The following is a 13,901-nucleotide window of genomic DNA, read 5'->3' on the forward strand; positions in this document are numbered from 1 at the left end:
AGGTGGGGTGGGTGGGGCAGGGGAAAGGGGTGGCAGGAAAATGGAGACAACTGTACTTGAACATCAATTAAAAAAAAAAAAAGAAACCTCTAAAAAAATATAGACCAAAGTTAAGACCTGTAAGATGCAAGTATGCAAATCATTGAATCTAGCCACCAGGCAGGATGCTTGGAGGTGTTCTGTAGAAGGTAAGCTGAGAAATAAATGCTTAGCATAATTCATGGGGGTGCATTGTTTTCACATTCCCTCCCCCTCAGTATATTGCAGTGTATTAAGAACATACAGAGTAGATGGGGCCATATTTGAAATTCTTACCAAATTTAAAAAGAAAAGGGGTTTCTCTGGATTCTACAATGATGAGGTGTGACCCAGAATGATGGAATGGCCCTTCAGTGCACTTTACTCATCAAGTCTAACAACTTTACAGGTTCCTTATACCTGGTTTCTCCCTCCACATGCAACCTTTATAAGGAAAATTTTCTATTAGAGAATCCTTCTAAGTTTTACATTAGCTCCCTATATCTGTAGGAGCAAATATCTAGTACCTTCTAGTGATCAAAATGTTATAGTTAGTTCTAAGTGGCTGTTACATAAACAGAAATCTCAGCATAGAAGTATATGGATTTAAGGTAAAACCTAAAAGATTCCTTTTCATATTTATGTAACAAATACTGAGTTCTTCTAATACATTTTCCATTGTGAGAATGCTAGAATAAATGTGAACCTGCACTTCAGACCTGCCATCTGATTCATTAATTTAAAAATTGTAATTAGTCCTGGCTGGTGTGGCTTAGTGAATTGAGTGCTGATCTGAGAACCAAGGAGTCTCTGGTTTGATTCCCAGTCAGGGCACATGCCTGGTTTGTGGGCTAGGTCCCTGGTAGGGGGCATGTGAGAGGCAACCACATATTTCTCCTTCTCTTTCTCCCTCCTCTCCCCCCTTCTAAAAATAAATAAAAAATCTTTAAAAAATTGTAAATACTATTTTAGGTATCAAATATAATACTTTTATTTCTCTGACAAAAGAGAAAAAGAGAAAGAAATGTGAGAAGGTAATTATCCACAACTTGAGTGTGAAGATACTTAAATCATTTCTTGTTTCCTTTACATTAAACATTTATATTGATTTCCTAATGTGTTAGGGGCACTTAACACCTCTATTTATATACAAATACTGGAGGACCTCTTTTATACTTTCTGCTGAAGTAGATTATTAAGAAATAGGCACTTGATATTTTATGAGGAAGTATTTTGTGACTTTAAGGTAGTCCATAAATTATAATTGAGTGCATTTAAAACAAAATACAGTTATCCATTGTAAGCAGCAAAATCCACTCACAACTAATCTTTGCCATTTTAATTTTAAGCCACTTACTTTTAAAAAAGGGATTTTTCTATAGTGTCTTTATTTTCTAAATCTAATTAAGATTTGTTTTTCTTAAAAGAGTTGGCATTAATACTTCATGTATTTTCTAGACCTCATTCTCCTCACCTTTTCTCGTTATTACACTTAGTCAGATTTTTTTGTTAATGAATTTAATATATGCCATTTCACTTTTCTCGTCTCCAAACATGTTCAGTTCTTATGGAGTTAAGAGCTTAACCTTCCTTTCTTCATGGGTGGTTTAAATTTTATATACTTTATTGGTTTGTACATTTACATCAGTTTACTAATTTTTAATTTATTCATTCAAAACAAGTATGCCCTGAATTTAAACCACTTTTAAAAGCTAAATCAGATACTTCCTTCTTAATAAAAGCTTTTCTGAAGTCCATTTCCTCCTCCACTCAGACCCTGATTCTTTCCTTCTCTGTATTCCCATTACTCTATTTATTCACTTGCACTGTTTTGCTTTATACTTTCATTATTTGTATATTGTTTTCTCTAACTTCTAAGTAAAAGCTCTTTGAGGGTAGTGACTGTCCTATGCCTTTTCTTGTCTCCTGAATGTCTAATGAATTACTTAGACAATTTCTTTCAATGAACATTCATTAAGCATCTAATGTGTTCAAGGCATTAGTTTCTAGAATTTATATTTCATCAGGCAGTTTCATAGAAGGAACTCAAAATAGCAAAAACAAATTGAACAAAGACTTAGAGATGAAAAAGCACAAAGTGAGGTTTCACAACATGTAATTTACTTTTGCTAGAGACAAGGAACTGCAAAGGAGTGAATGGGAGAAAATGTGGGAGTGCATGTAATAAACTATAATTACAGCTGTAGGTTAGGTCTGCCCAGAAAGTTTTTTACCTCTCTTTTCCTGGTAATGATCCTAGGCTTTTCCTACATCAGCATCCACTGTTTGCGTAACTCTTGTTGGGCCCCCTTACCTCGTACAGGGGTATATAGTGTCTCCTGGGCTTGCTAAACATATTAACTTTAGTCATAGAAAAGAGTGTGTGATCCAAGCAAAATCATTTAAAGTCCTGCAAAGTAATTTTCCCTAGGGATGCCGGATGAAGGGCGTGTTGGAGTTGTTGACAGTCATATTTCTCCAGACCTAAAGAGACACTGCCTGAAAATAAAGCTGAGGCAAGCCAAGGAATGAAGATAAAGAAAGAGAAAAAAATGACCTCAATTAAGCCTCTGAATATAGTCATGATGGGAGCTCAATGCACCCTAAACTTCTCAGTTACATAACCCAATACACTATGTTTTTGCTTTTCAAGAGTTTGCTTGTTTTGCTGTTAGTTTAGTTAGGCTTGAGTTAGTTTTTGTCAGTTTTATTACACAGAGAGTGGATGATGTTGAAAAGTAGTCTGTGTTTTTACTGTAAAGATGGAAGACTGTTGAAGATTTTGAGGAAAACCCTAGGTAATCAGAATTGTATCACCTTCCTATCCATCCATTCCTTGACTAGGCAGTCTTCTTCACCCAGTGATCTTCCTCTTTTGTTTCTACTCAAATTTTTTCCTGCAAAAGTGTTGCTAGATTCAATGTTTTTTTCTCAGTTAGTATTTTCCTTAATTTCATTACAGTTTGTGATGATATTAATAATTTATTTTTATTCAAGATAGTCTAGGGCTAAAAATTATGTACTTTGTGCTGGACTTTAGTTTGAATCCAGCTATACTCTGTTTCAGTTGTGTGATCTTGAACAATTTGCTTAAACATGGGGCTTCAGTTTCCTCATCTATAAAATAGTATTAGTAAACTTAAATCATAGTTTAGTTGTAAGAATTAAGAAAGATTATTAATAGAGAGTGACTGAAAAAAATGTTCAATGTAGGGTAGGTATAAGGTATAAAAAGTAAAAAGTATAATTTCTAACTCTCTCCCAATGTGTACACTGATGAAGTATTTTGGATGAATGCTTTCTTACCTTAATTTTACATTTATGTGTAGTATTTTTAATTTTTCTTTTATTAGTGAATAATATCACAATTAGTTTCTTCCTTTGAAATCTTTCAGATGGATCCTTCTCTTTCCCTTCCAGTTTTTAACATATAAGATTTCACCTGATGACCCGAACAGATTTCTTAGCCCATATGTTTCCTCTTCTAGTCTAATTCATGTTCTACTGAAAAAATATTCATTTTAAGGCATTTTTTTTTCATAAATGAGAACTTACATTCTTCCTACTATGAATCACACTAAGTCCAAGTTCATTAGCTTCCTTTGCAAAATCTTTACAGCATTAGCTTTTCAACTACATACCATCTCTTTATTTTTACTTAGCTCTATTATATCTACTTAGAATAAATTTCACCCATTTTAAGTGTAGAGTTTGGTGAATTTTGGCAATGTAAGCCCAGAACCACCATTACAATTAAGATATAGACCATTTACACTAGGCTCAAAAGTTCCATCATGATCCTTTACCACTGTAAGCTAAACAACCCAGGCTGTAAGCAAACACTGATCTTCAGAAGATACTATGATTTTGCATTTTTTAGAATTTCATATCATTAGAATCATGAAACAAGCAATCTTTTGTGTTAGACTTCTCTAACTTAGTGTGTTTTTTAAATTTATTTTTATAGTGTCTCTTTTGATATTAAATATTCTTTTTTGTTGCTGAATAGTATCCCAAAGTATAGCTGTAACTCAGTTTGTTAATCCCTTCACCATTCAATAAACATTTAGTGTGTTTCCAGCTTGGGGCCATTATGAACACCTGTTGCTATGAAAGTTTGTCCAAAAATCTTTGTGTAGACCTTTACATTCATTTCTTGTGATAAATACTTATGAGAGGAATTGCTAGGTCCTATGACAAATACATGTTTATTGTTATAAGTAGCTGCTAAAGAATTTTCCAAAGTGGATGCACCATTTTGCATACCACCAGCAATATATGATAGTTATATCTCTCATTTATTCTTCAAATATTTTTTGACCCTTTCACTGTTCTTCTCCTTTTTGGTCTACTCTATATTATTTGTTTATTTTCTTTAGATTTTGTTCTTTACATTGGATAATTTTATTGTTCTGCCTTGAAGTTCATGACTCATTCCTCAGTCATTTCCATTGTTTCAATCTTAAGCTCATCTAGTGAATTTCTTACATATTATTTTTCAGTTTTAGAATGTTCTTTTTACTATTTATATTTCTGTTTAACTATCTTTCTCCTCCCTCCCTCCCTCCCTCCCTCCCTCCCTGCCTTCCTTCCTTCCTTCCTTCCTTCCTTCCTTCCTTCCTTCCTTCCTTCCTCCCTTCCTTCCTTCCTTCCCTCCTCTTTACCTCACTGCAAACATACATTCTATGACTTTATTGAGAGTAGTGATAATGGCTATCTTAACATCTTCGTTGGTTCATTTCTACATACATATAATCTAGGGTTTGGTCTCCATTGATTTTCTTCTTTCTTGAGAACACACCCCATTTTCCTGAATTTTGGTATGTCAGGTAATTTTGGACTACATCTTGAACATTGTGAATATTAAGTTATAGAGACTCTCAATTCTATTGTTTTTCTCTCAAGAACATTATTTTTTATTTTTGCAAAAAATGATCTTGGTTTCATTCTAGCTGCCAACTCTTTGAGCAATAATTCCAATACTAACTGAGATCTGTTTTCTTTAACTGAGCCATTATGGATCTAATGCACAGGTGTATAGTTCAGGGTTAATCAAAGATGTGAGCAGGTAAAATTTGAGCAATCCCCGTATGTCTATTTGATTTTCCCTGAGAGTCTCCTTTTAGTTTCCCCTTGATTCAATCTTCTGATTCCTCAAACCAAGGAATCACACTGGTTTTCCCACCACTCTGACTGTGCCTGGCTCCAGGTTAATATCTGCAACAATGGGAACTCACTCTATCCAGTTCCCCTTCTCTGTGTGTGAATTTTCATATGGGAATCTGCTGGCTCTGTTTACTACAAAGGACATTTATGTATCTGATACTTTTTTTGTGTCATGTCCAAAGTTTATAGCTGTCTTTATGAAGGTCAGTTTAACAGGATCCTATTCAGCCATTATCAGAAACCAGTCCTCCAAATTTCTTAAAACAAAATACTGTTTATCTAGAAGACAAATTTATTCAGGTCATGAGTTATTTCTCTTTCCTCCACATAAAATAAGTCAAATTAATCTTATAAGTTTAACTAGAAATTCAGTCTTCAAATTGATCTAGCTTCTTTGGATTTGTTCTCTCTCTCTCTCTCTCTCTCTTTTATACTTATTGAAGTTTTAGGCAGTTCTTGACTTCTTTTTGTTTAACAATGCAGAACAGTTAAACTTCAGACATTTACCAGGGATCTTCAACTTAAATGGTTTTTTTCCTGAACTCCAATTAAATACAACCTTGAACCAATTAATGTTTGAAAGCCATATTCTCATACCTATTCATTTTAGCTCAGGAGGATAATGTATCATAGTGGTAAGTTAATTGAATTTGGAGTCAGAGGTCATAGTTTAAAGTTTACACTATTATGCCTTAGGTCTAGTAATTTATCCAAGTCTTAGTTCCTCCATCTGTAAGATAGATATCCTAAAAATCCCTAAGTCGTAAAGATGATATGAGTGACAGTACCATTCACCCAGTCGCTCCAGCTCAAAAATCAGAATCTTTTAAAACTTTTTCTCACATTCCATAGCCAATCAGTTTCAAAGTGTTTATTATATCAGTGCCCTCTTCTTATTTTTTTTGCTGTTGCCGCTATGTAGTTCAGACACTTGCATCTTTGTGTGTGTGTGTGTGTGTGTGTGTGTGTGTCTGTATCACTGCAATAATTTCATAACTAGTCTCCTGCCTTTGGTTTTATCTCTCCTTCTAATCCACTTCCCATGCTGCTGTGAACAGGCTTTTCTAAAAGGCAAATATATCACACTACTTCTTTGCTGAAAACCCTCCACTGGCCCTGTCTAGGGGTCAAGTCCCAATTTCATTGTGTGACACACAAGTTTCCTCATTATGTAACCCTTCTTATTCATTTCTTGCTACTCCTCTACATGCCTCCCAGGCTTGAGCTAACCTGAGCTGCTGCATTTAATAATACATTTTGCATTCCAGGGAGCTCATACTTTTGCATATGTTGCTCCTCTGTTTGGAATGTCCTTCCTTGGAAAATCTTTTTGCATTGCGCATGAAGGCATCTTATTGTCTAGGTATGATCTTATCCAAAAGATACTGTACAAATGGAAAGGAACCATGTCTTATAGTTCTTCTGACTGATCAGTAATGAAGTAATAGGTACAGATAGGTACTCAAAGGATTGGTGAGTGAGAGATCATTTACTGAATAATACAAAGCAATCTTGACTTATTTAAGAACTAAATTTATAATATATTATACATATGATTTTAGGTATTTATATCTGTTTCTATAAATTTCAGATTTTTAAACACTTATAAAAAAAGAATTTTAGAACTTAAGGAAAGAACATTATCTAGATATACTTTTTAAAACAGTAAAACTGGGAAATGAGCAAATGCAGAATCTTAAGTCATATGTAATAAAGTGTCATTGGCTCTTAAATGAACAAAGTATCTTAGGTAGTACTGTATCATTGCTTTATGAACACATTTAGGGCTAATATATGTCCATTCTAAACATTATCTCAAAAAAGTGGGACCTATGTCCTGTAATTATGGCTTTAATGTATTTTAAGTAAGACATACATTTTTAAGAAGTGCCTTTCAAGAACATCTGAGCAAATTCCTATGCCTTTATGTTCAATTGTTGGCTGAAGTTAGAGTTAGTCCGTAATCATGCCCTCAAGATTGTTATACAGGAGTAAAATTGACTTCCTTCTTTTCTCCCTTCCTCCCTTCCTCCCTTCCTCCCTTCCTCCCTTCCTCCCTTCCTCCCTTCCTTCCTTCCTTCCTTCCTTCCTCTGTGTATAGAGAACCAGAATGAATGAAGCATACTTCCAGGTGTTTAACATCAGCAGTGAACAAAATGGACTAAGTCTCTGATTTCATGGTATTTACCTTCTGGTGAGGAGGAGCAAATAATAAACAAATAAATACAATCAGGTTTTAGCAGGTACTCTGAAGCAAATATACAACTGTCAAGGAGACAGAGATTGAAGGGGAGGAGAATACTATTTTACAAAGTAGTCCGTGAAGACATTCTTTGAGGGTATAAGCAGAGAGCTATATGAATGCAGAAAGGAGTCATATAGCCATCAGGAGGTAGGAAAGGTCTGGGGAAATATGGTACTAAACTCCTTCTAAGAAGAAGAAATGATGTGTCATATTTAAGATAGTTTTAAAAAAATCAGATTACATATGTTGGAAACTTAGGTTCCTTACTTTATTGTTACTAATTAACGAAGAGTGATACTTCAGCCCTGACTGGTATGGCTCAATGGATTGGGCATTGTTCTGCAAACCAAAAGGTCACGGCTCAGATTCCTGTCAGAAAGGTCACATGCCTGGGTTGCGGGCCAGGTCCTTGACTGAGAGTGTGCAAGAGGCAACCCGTTCTCTCACAGCACATAGATGTGTCTTTTCCTCTCTTTCCCTCTCTCTAAAGAAATAAAGTCTTAAAAAAAGCTATACTTTAGGGAAACTTCTAAGTATTGGTTATTTTAAAATTCCTTCTTTTTCCAGAACTTTACAGATTAAAACATACATGTGATTGAGATATATGAAGCAAGTCTTAAGAAAAAACAACAACACACTTTTCTACACTGTCATTGAATTCTAGCTATTTCCTACTAGTGGATTTGTTGTTGTTGATTTCCTACTAATAGATTTGTTGTTTTTGTTGTTGTTTTGATTATTACACGTTGCAATCAATTAATTTAATGCTTCTTTTGGCAAGGCCCTGTCCCCCAATTCACATTTTAAAATTCACACAGAAGAGCGAGTAGGAGGCAGGTGGGTGTAAACTCTGCGGTACAGTGAGTCACACCCGTCACTGATTAGCTATGATGAATTTTTAAAAGTCACCTATCCAGCAGCAGCAGATGTGGGCGCAGCCAGGGGGAAGAGGCCAAAGGCAGTGAGTGGCGCTGCATTTACGCTACTCCCACTAACGGGACTAAAACAGACGCTACAATTCGGAGCTTATTCTGCCTCTAGCTGGTGGAAACGGAAAATGCGGGGGGCGGAGGATGGGGGACTTTGGTGACAAGAGACCTACCAAGGCGGGGGGTAGGGGGGGACTGAAGAGGCACAGTCTAAGGCTGTTGCCTCCAACTTCACATTCTCAGTCTCCAAGACGAAGGAGCCTGGAAAGGGAGCACAGTGACACCGAGAACAGAGAAACTCATTGCGTCCGAGGCCTCGCGGTTCCACGGCGGTGCGGGTCCACTCGCCAGCTCCTCGGAGGGGTTTGGCGAACGTCACACGTGACGCCCAGGGGCCTTCACCCCTCCTGCCGCCTCTAGTGCAGCCCCTGCTGCGGGCGGAGGTTTCACGGTCCCCGAGGGAGGATGGAGGGAAGGAGGGAGGGAAGAGGGCGAAACTTGTAAAGAGAGGAACCATCACCAGCAGCAAGCTGGCCACCCCAGACGCACGTCCCCGAAAGCCCACCCCCAGTGCGATCGCAGCTCCTGCCCCGGGGCGGGGGGTGGTCAGGGAAGGGGGATGTTGTGCAATAAACTGGGCCAGGAGGGGGTGGCAGGGGAGGAAATCGTGGCTCTGAGGGGACAGGATGGGGTCTGAAGAATGGGTTTAGCTAGATTCAGACTCCTGAACCCGGCAACGCCACGGAGAGAGGGGGAGTGGGAGAGGAGGCTGTGCCGTGTGTGCGCGCGTGTGTGCGGGTGTGTGCGCGCGTGTCTACAGGTAGCAGCGGCGGCGGCGGCGGGGACCGGAGCAGGGGACGCATCTGCAGCCACCTCCCCGCCTGTGATTTTCCGAGGCGATTGCTCACTTAGCTGACGGATCTGTACCCTCGGGAGATCTTCTCATCCTTTCCATTTCCACGCGTCTTAGTCGTCTTCCAGTTCCAAGTGTGTGTTTTGGGTATTTTATTTTATTTTATTTTATTTTTTCCCTTCTCCTTCTAAATCTTCTCGGGAATTCTACAAATTGGAGCAGGTGGCTCCTGATACGAAATCTTTGGATACATTTGGTTTGCCAAGTTTTTATCTTCCCCGTCCCCTCCGTCTTTCAGAGGCATCTGTGGTGCTTTTCTTTTTGGATTTCTATGCAGAAAACGTATATATGTTTATATACCGACCGCATAATACATAAATACAGATACGCGTGTCCAAGCACTTGGTTTTCTTCTCTCTTCCCGACAAAGCGGAATGTTTTGGAGCCGATGGATAACGAGAACAGTATTAACATTCTTTTGATCCTGTTTTTTAAAAAAGGGAGGGAGCATGAAGAATTGTTTAACATTCGGCCATCGTTTGGCTGCACACTAAGCATCTCGAAGTATTTATGGTTGCAGATCAGGTGCAAACGGGGCTTAGAGAGAAAGGTAAGGGATCTTCCTGCATCCGCCGAGCTCTGGTATTTATCTTGATCCCGGGGATGGCCGAGAACTTCTACTCCCAGCCTCTCCCTCTCCTTCCCCACCTCTCACCAACCCTCCCTGCTCCTTCTCACCTTTTCCAGTTCCGAGGGGAAGTGGGGTGGGGAGGGGTGGAGGTGCTGGAGGTTTAATCATCTGGTGGAGTTTAAATCTCAATCTCTCACTCTTCCTGCAGCAAGGGAACTGAGTTCCCCAGCCACCTTTTACCTGCTTTAGGAAGCCCATTTTGTCTTTTTGAAAAAATAATGCCACCTCGGTAGCTGTTTTAAACCTGTCTTGGTGCCGACCACTCACCTCCATCCTCTGACAAAAATAAAAACAATAAAAAAATAACTTTAATGGATTGAGTGGTTTCTTTAGCACTGGGGTTCATGGAACTTCCCAAACGCTTACTTTTCATTTAAAACCAAATCAATACCTCAGGAGGAGTCCACTGTGGAGGAAATTCAGCTGCCGTGTCTGCATAAAGCCAATGCCATTTTACTTGGAGGGTCATCTACCAGAGTTGAGCGAGATGGTGCTGAGCCTAGTGCAGGAAAAACTACACGATACTTAATTCTTTTTTGAAGCCACCCGTTACATCACGGCCAGTCCCTGTTTAAGTCCCCGTTCTAGGAGCCCGTTTTCAGCTTCGGTTTTTTGGGGGAGGTGGAAACTTGTCCTTATTTTTTTTTCTCTCCCTCCAACCTGCTTCCTTCTCCGCTCACCATCCCTCGCCCTGGCAGTTTGCAAATTGCCCGTTTCCCCCCCTCCTCCTGGGGGGTGTTCTCTGCTCTTCTCCACTCCTGCCCCCTCTGTCCTCTCTTCATTGGCGCTTACAGAGCAGATGCATCTTCTCTTCTAAGGCTCTCCCTCCCGCCTCTCCCCACCCCCCCACCCCCCGCCCCGTGTCCCCGGAGCCCCCCACCTGCTCCGGATCTCCTCGCCCCTCCTCCCGCCTCCCCGCGGCGCCTTGACCCTCCATCCCTAGTACCGGCCAAGGGGCGGGGGGCGTCGTGTCCCGGTGGCAGACGCCGAGCGCACGGAGCTGGTGAGAGGAGACACCGCCGGAAAGGCGAGCGGGAGTCGGGGATCGGAGGCCGGGGGAGCCCGTCCGATCCGGAGACACGGAGACACGGAAAAAAAGGGGAGAAAGCGAGTGGGAGGCGCACACACAGCCGAGCTCGGGCAGACAGACGAGTGCAGTCGCCTCCAACGCCTTAGAGCGGCGCCCCAGTCACTGCAGCTTTTCACCCTAGAGCTGAGCCCAGGGACCACCGAGACCAAGAGCCGAGCCATCGGCAGAGAGGTACCAAAGAAATAAGCAAAAAGAGAGAGAGAGGGGAGGGTTTCCTGGGAAATACAGAGGCTGAGCAGCTAGAGGAACAATGCCGCCTCCAGAAGAAAACCCCTGCCTGCAGCCCGGGCGGAGCTCAGGCGAGCTGCCCGCAGCCTCCCGCTCTCCCCGGCCCTCGGGCCAGTTCAGGGGGTGGTTCTGCCTCTCAGTTTGACAGGGATGTAAGAAAGTTGCTCTTCCCCACATTTCCTGCGAAGCGGTTTTTAGAGCTGCGTGGTTCGAGTCCAGATGTCACTCCCTAGATCCCCCGCGTGGAGCAGCGACTAGATTGTACATTATTGGGCAATAAACCCCTTTGGGAAGAGAAGGTAGTCCAAACATTTAAAAACGCTCTCTACTGGTTTCTGACCGTCCAGCCCCATGCTTTGTGAGTAGAAATGAAAAACCACCTTCAGTGGATTTAAAATTGGGAATAATTTATTCCAGAGGAGGTTGTTAGTGTTTTATGGAGATGTTGGAAGTTATATGTCTAAAATTTGATTCATTTGTGATTATTCAAAATCACAAGCAGTTGGCCTCCACAAAGGTATTTATACTACTTCTTTTTGTCATTTCCAGGACCATAATGATACATGCAGGACTTAAGAAATAGGAATTCAGATAGCTAGCTAACCTTGTGTTTATTACTCTGCGTTTCCCCAGGTACTCAATGTACTCATCTTTCTTTTTTTAAAAAATTTTTCTACTGAAACTAACAGCAGTCTCTTTTCTCTATATAAATTCTCATGCTGTGCATGAAAAACATAAGGTCATAATGTATTTCTTAAAAATTAATTGTGCTTAATTATAAATAGGATCATATATAAAAAAATCACTAAAGAGAGGTGTGGGTGGATGTGTTTGAGAGTAAAACCTATAAAATGTCTTGGCATTTCAATCAGCCATTACAACCTAGCAGAACAGTAGCTTTTTGAAATGAGCTCAGAAGCAAGGGCTATTCAAGTATTTAAAATATTAAATGTTAAGTACAAAAACATTGTTTACTGTGCCCTTGGCAGAGAATGAATCTATATCTCTGGGCACTGCTGAGTGATTGAATGATTCACAGAGAAAGTGGAAGTTAATCATTACTCAGAGGCCTTCTGATTACATGGTTTGATTAAAAGAAGTAACTGTTTTCTGTGAGCCTGCTATTCTACAGTTAGTCTTTCCAATCCTCTTAACATAAGCAGAAATCGAGGACGTCAGTCTTTCAGCAGACTCTGTGCGCCAGTTCTTGCAGTGTGGGGTCTTCACCTCCCCTTCTCTCCGCAGCCTCCCTCCTTCCATCCCCAGGGCGGTTTCTGTCAATCTTATCTTTATTCCCTCAGTAGCGATTCATTTTGTGAAAATTTCTTTTTATATTTAGATATAATGTATTTTCAAACAGGACAGGGATATATTTTTTTTGAAATTTAAGATGGTATATAATCTCACAGAAGATAGGCTGAGAACTTTATGTGCCACAGGTAGAATGTTTGAAGGCTTGATGACTGCTTGGCTGGGTGACTTCTCTGACTTTCTAAAATCTCTTCCAACCCTGAACTTCTCATATTTTATTCCACTTTTATTATTTTCACATGGTTATTTCTTTAAATTAGGTATCTAGGTTTTTTCTTTTTTACAGGACTACTAAGTAACTATAACTAGAGAATACAGTTTACAGTTATACATTTAAGTTTTCTGAATTTAAAATTTTTAAACATTTTTTTTAGCAAACCAGAGTAACAGCTTATTTCTAGAATTGTTTATTTATATACAAAGAAATTGTTTTATGAACTACCTAACAAATACTAATTGGTAGTTTTTGTGAGCAATAAATAATTGGAATTAACAGTAAGATTTGAAACCATAACAGTTCAACAATACACTTTTGCATGTTTTAATGTATTTTGAAGTAAAGTTTGATGTTTGTTTCCATCTTATTAGATTGTTTTCTATTTGAATTCCTATGATTCCTCAGTTATATTTAAATTATTTGTAAATGGAATCACCCAAGTCCAGTTCACCAAACTCATTTTCTTCCCCTAAAACATGAGTCTGGTTTTGTAAAGCTTTTTTATTAACAGTGGCCAGTGGCTCCTTGTAGCTTGGATGCTGAAGTCCAGATCACTGATGGCATTCGACTCCCTTCAAAATTTACTCCCCCACTTTTTAGATTTGAACATCTTTTACCTGGAACTCCTCCTTAATTTATTCATTATTCCATTCACAAGACTCTTATTTACTACTTTCTCCAATAGTACATGCCATTTTAGGCTTCTGTGCTTTGCTTGTGTTAATATTCCTTCATGAATTACTTTCCATTGTGCGCCCCTCCCCCCGCCCCCCGCACGCACACGCACCCACGCACACAGAGCAATTGTAGAGCCAGAGAACATTGTTTTTCCTTGGAGTGGTCTTTCCTCCATCACCCAGCTTTCTTCCAGTATCCTTACTCTAAGCTCCCACAAGACATTACATATACCAAGAGTAGCCCATGTTTCATATTTCTTGATGGGTTGGCACACTAACTGGCTGATAAGTTCCCAGAGGTCAAAAGCCATATTTGATTTATCATTTCATTCAGAATGCTGAGCCCCATGTCTGAGCATAAAGACGACCACAAATGAATATTAAATGGGTTATTGAGAAATACGTTTGGCTATGAGGCAATAGAAAACCTGGCTAATAGCCCCAGTGGGGTGGCTCAGTTGGTTGGAGCAACATTC

The 13,901-nt window shown here is 39.6% G+C and overlaps 1 pseudogene; it reads right to left on the reverse strand.

Annotated features, from left to right (window-relative positions):
* Nucleotides 1-10,839, reverse strand: part of LOC129072277 (probable dimethyladenosine transferase) — a 111,230-nt pseudogene extending 100,391 nt beyond the window's left edge.
* Between the last annotated feature and the right edge of the window lie 3,062 nt (nucleotides 10,840-13,901).

Source organism: Pteronotus mesoamericanus, unplaced genomic scaffold, assembly GCF_021234165.1.
Source record: "Pteronotus mesoamericanus isolate MK-2021 breed Mesoamerican mustached bat unplaced genomic scaffold, CSHL_Meso_final contig_116, whole genome shotgun sequence".
Classification (NCBI taxonomy): Eukaryota; Metazoa; Chordata; class Mammalia; order Chiroptera; family Mormoopidae; genus Pteronotus; species Pteronotus mesoamericanus.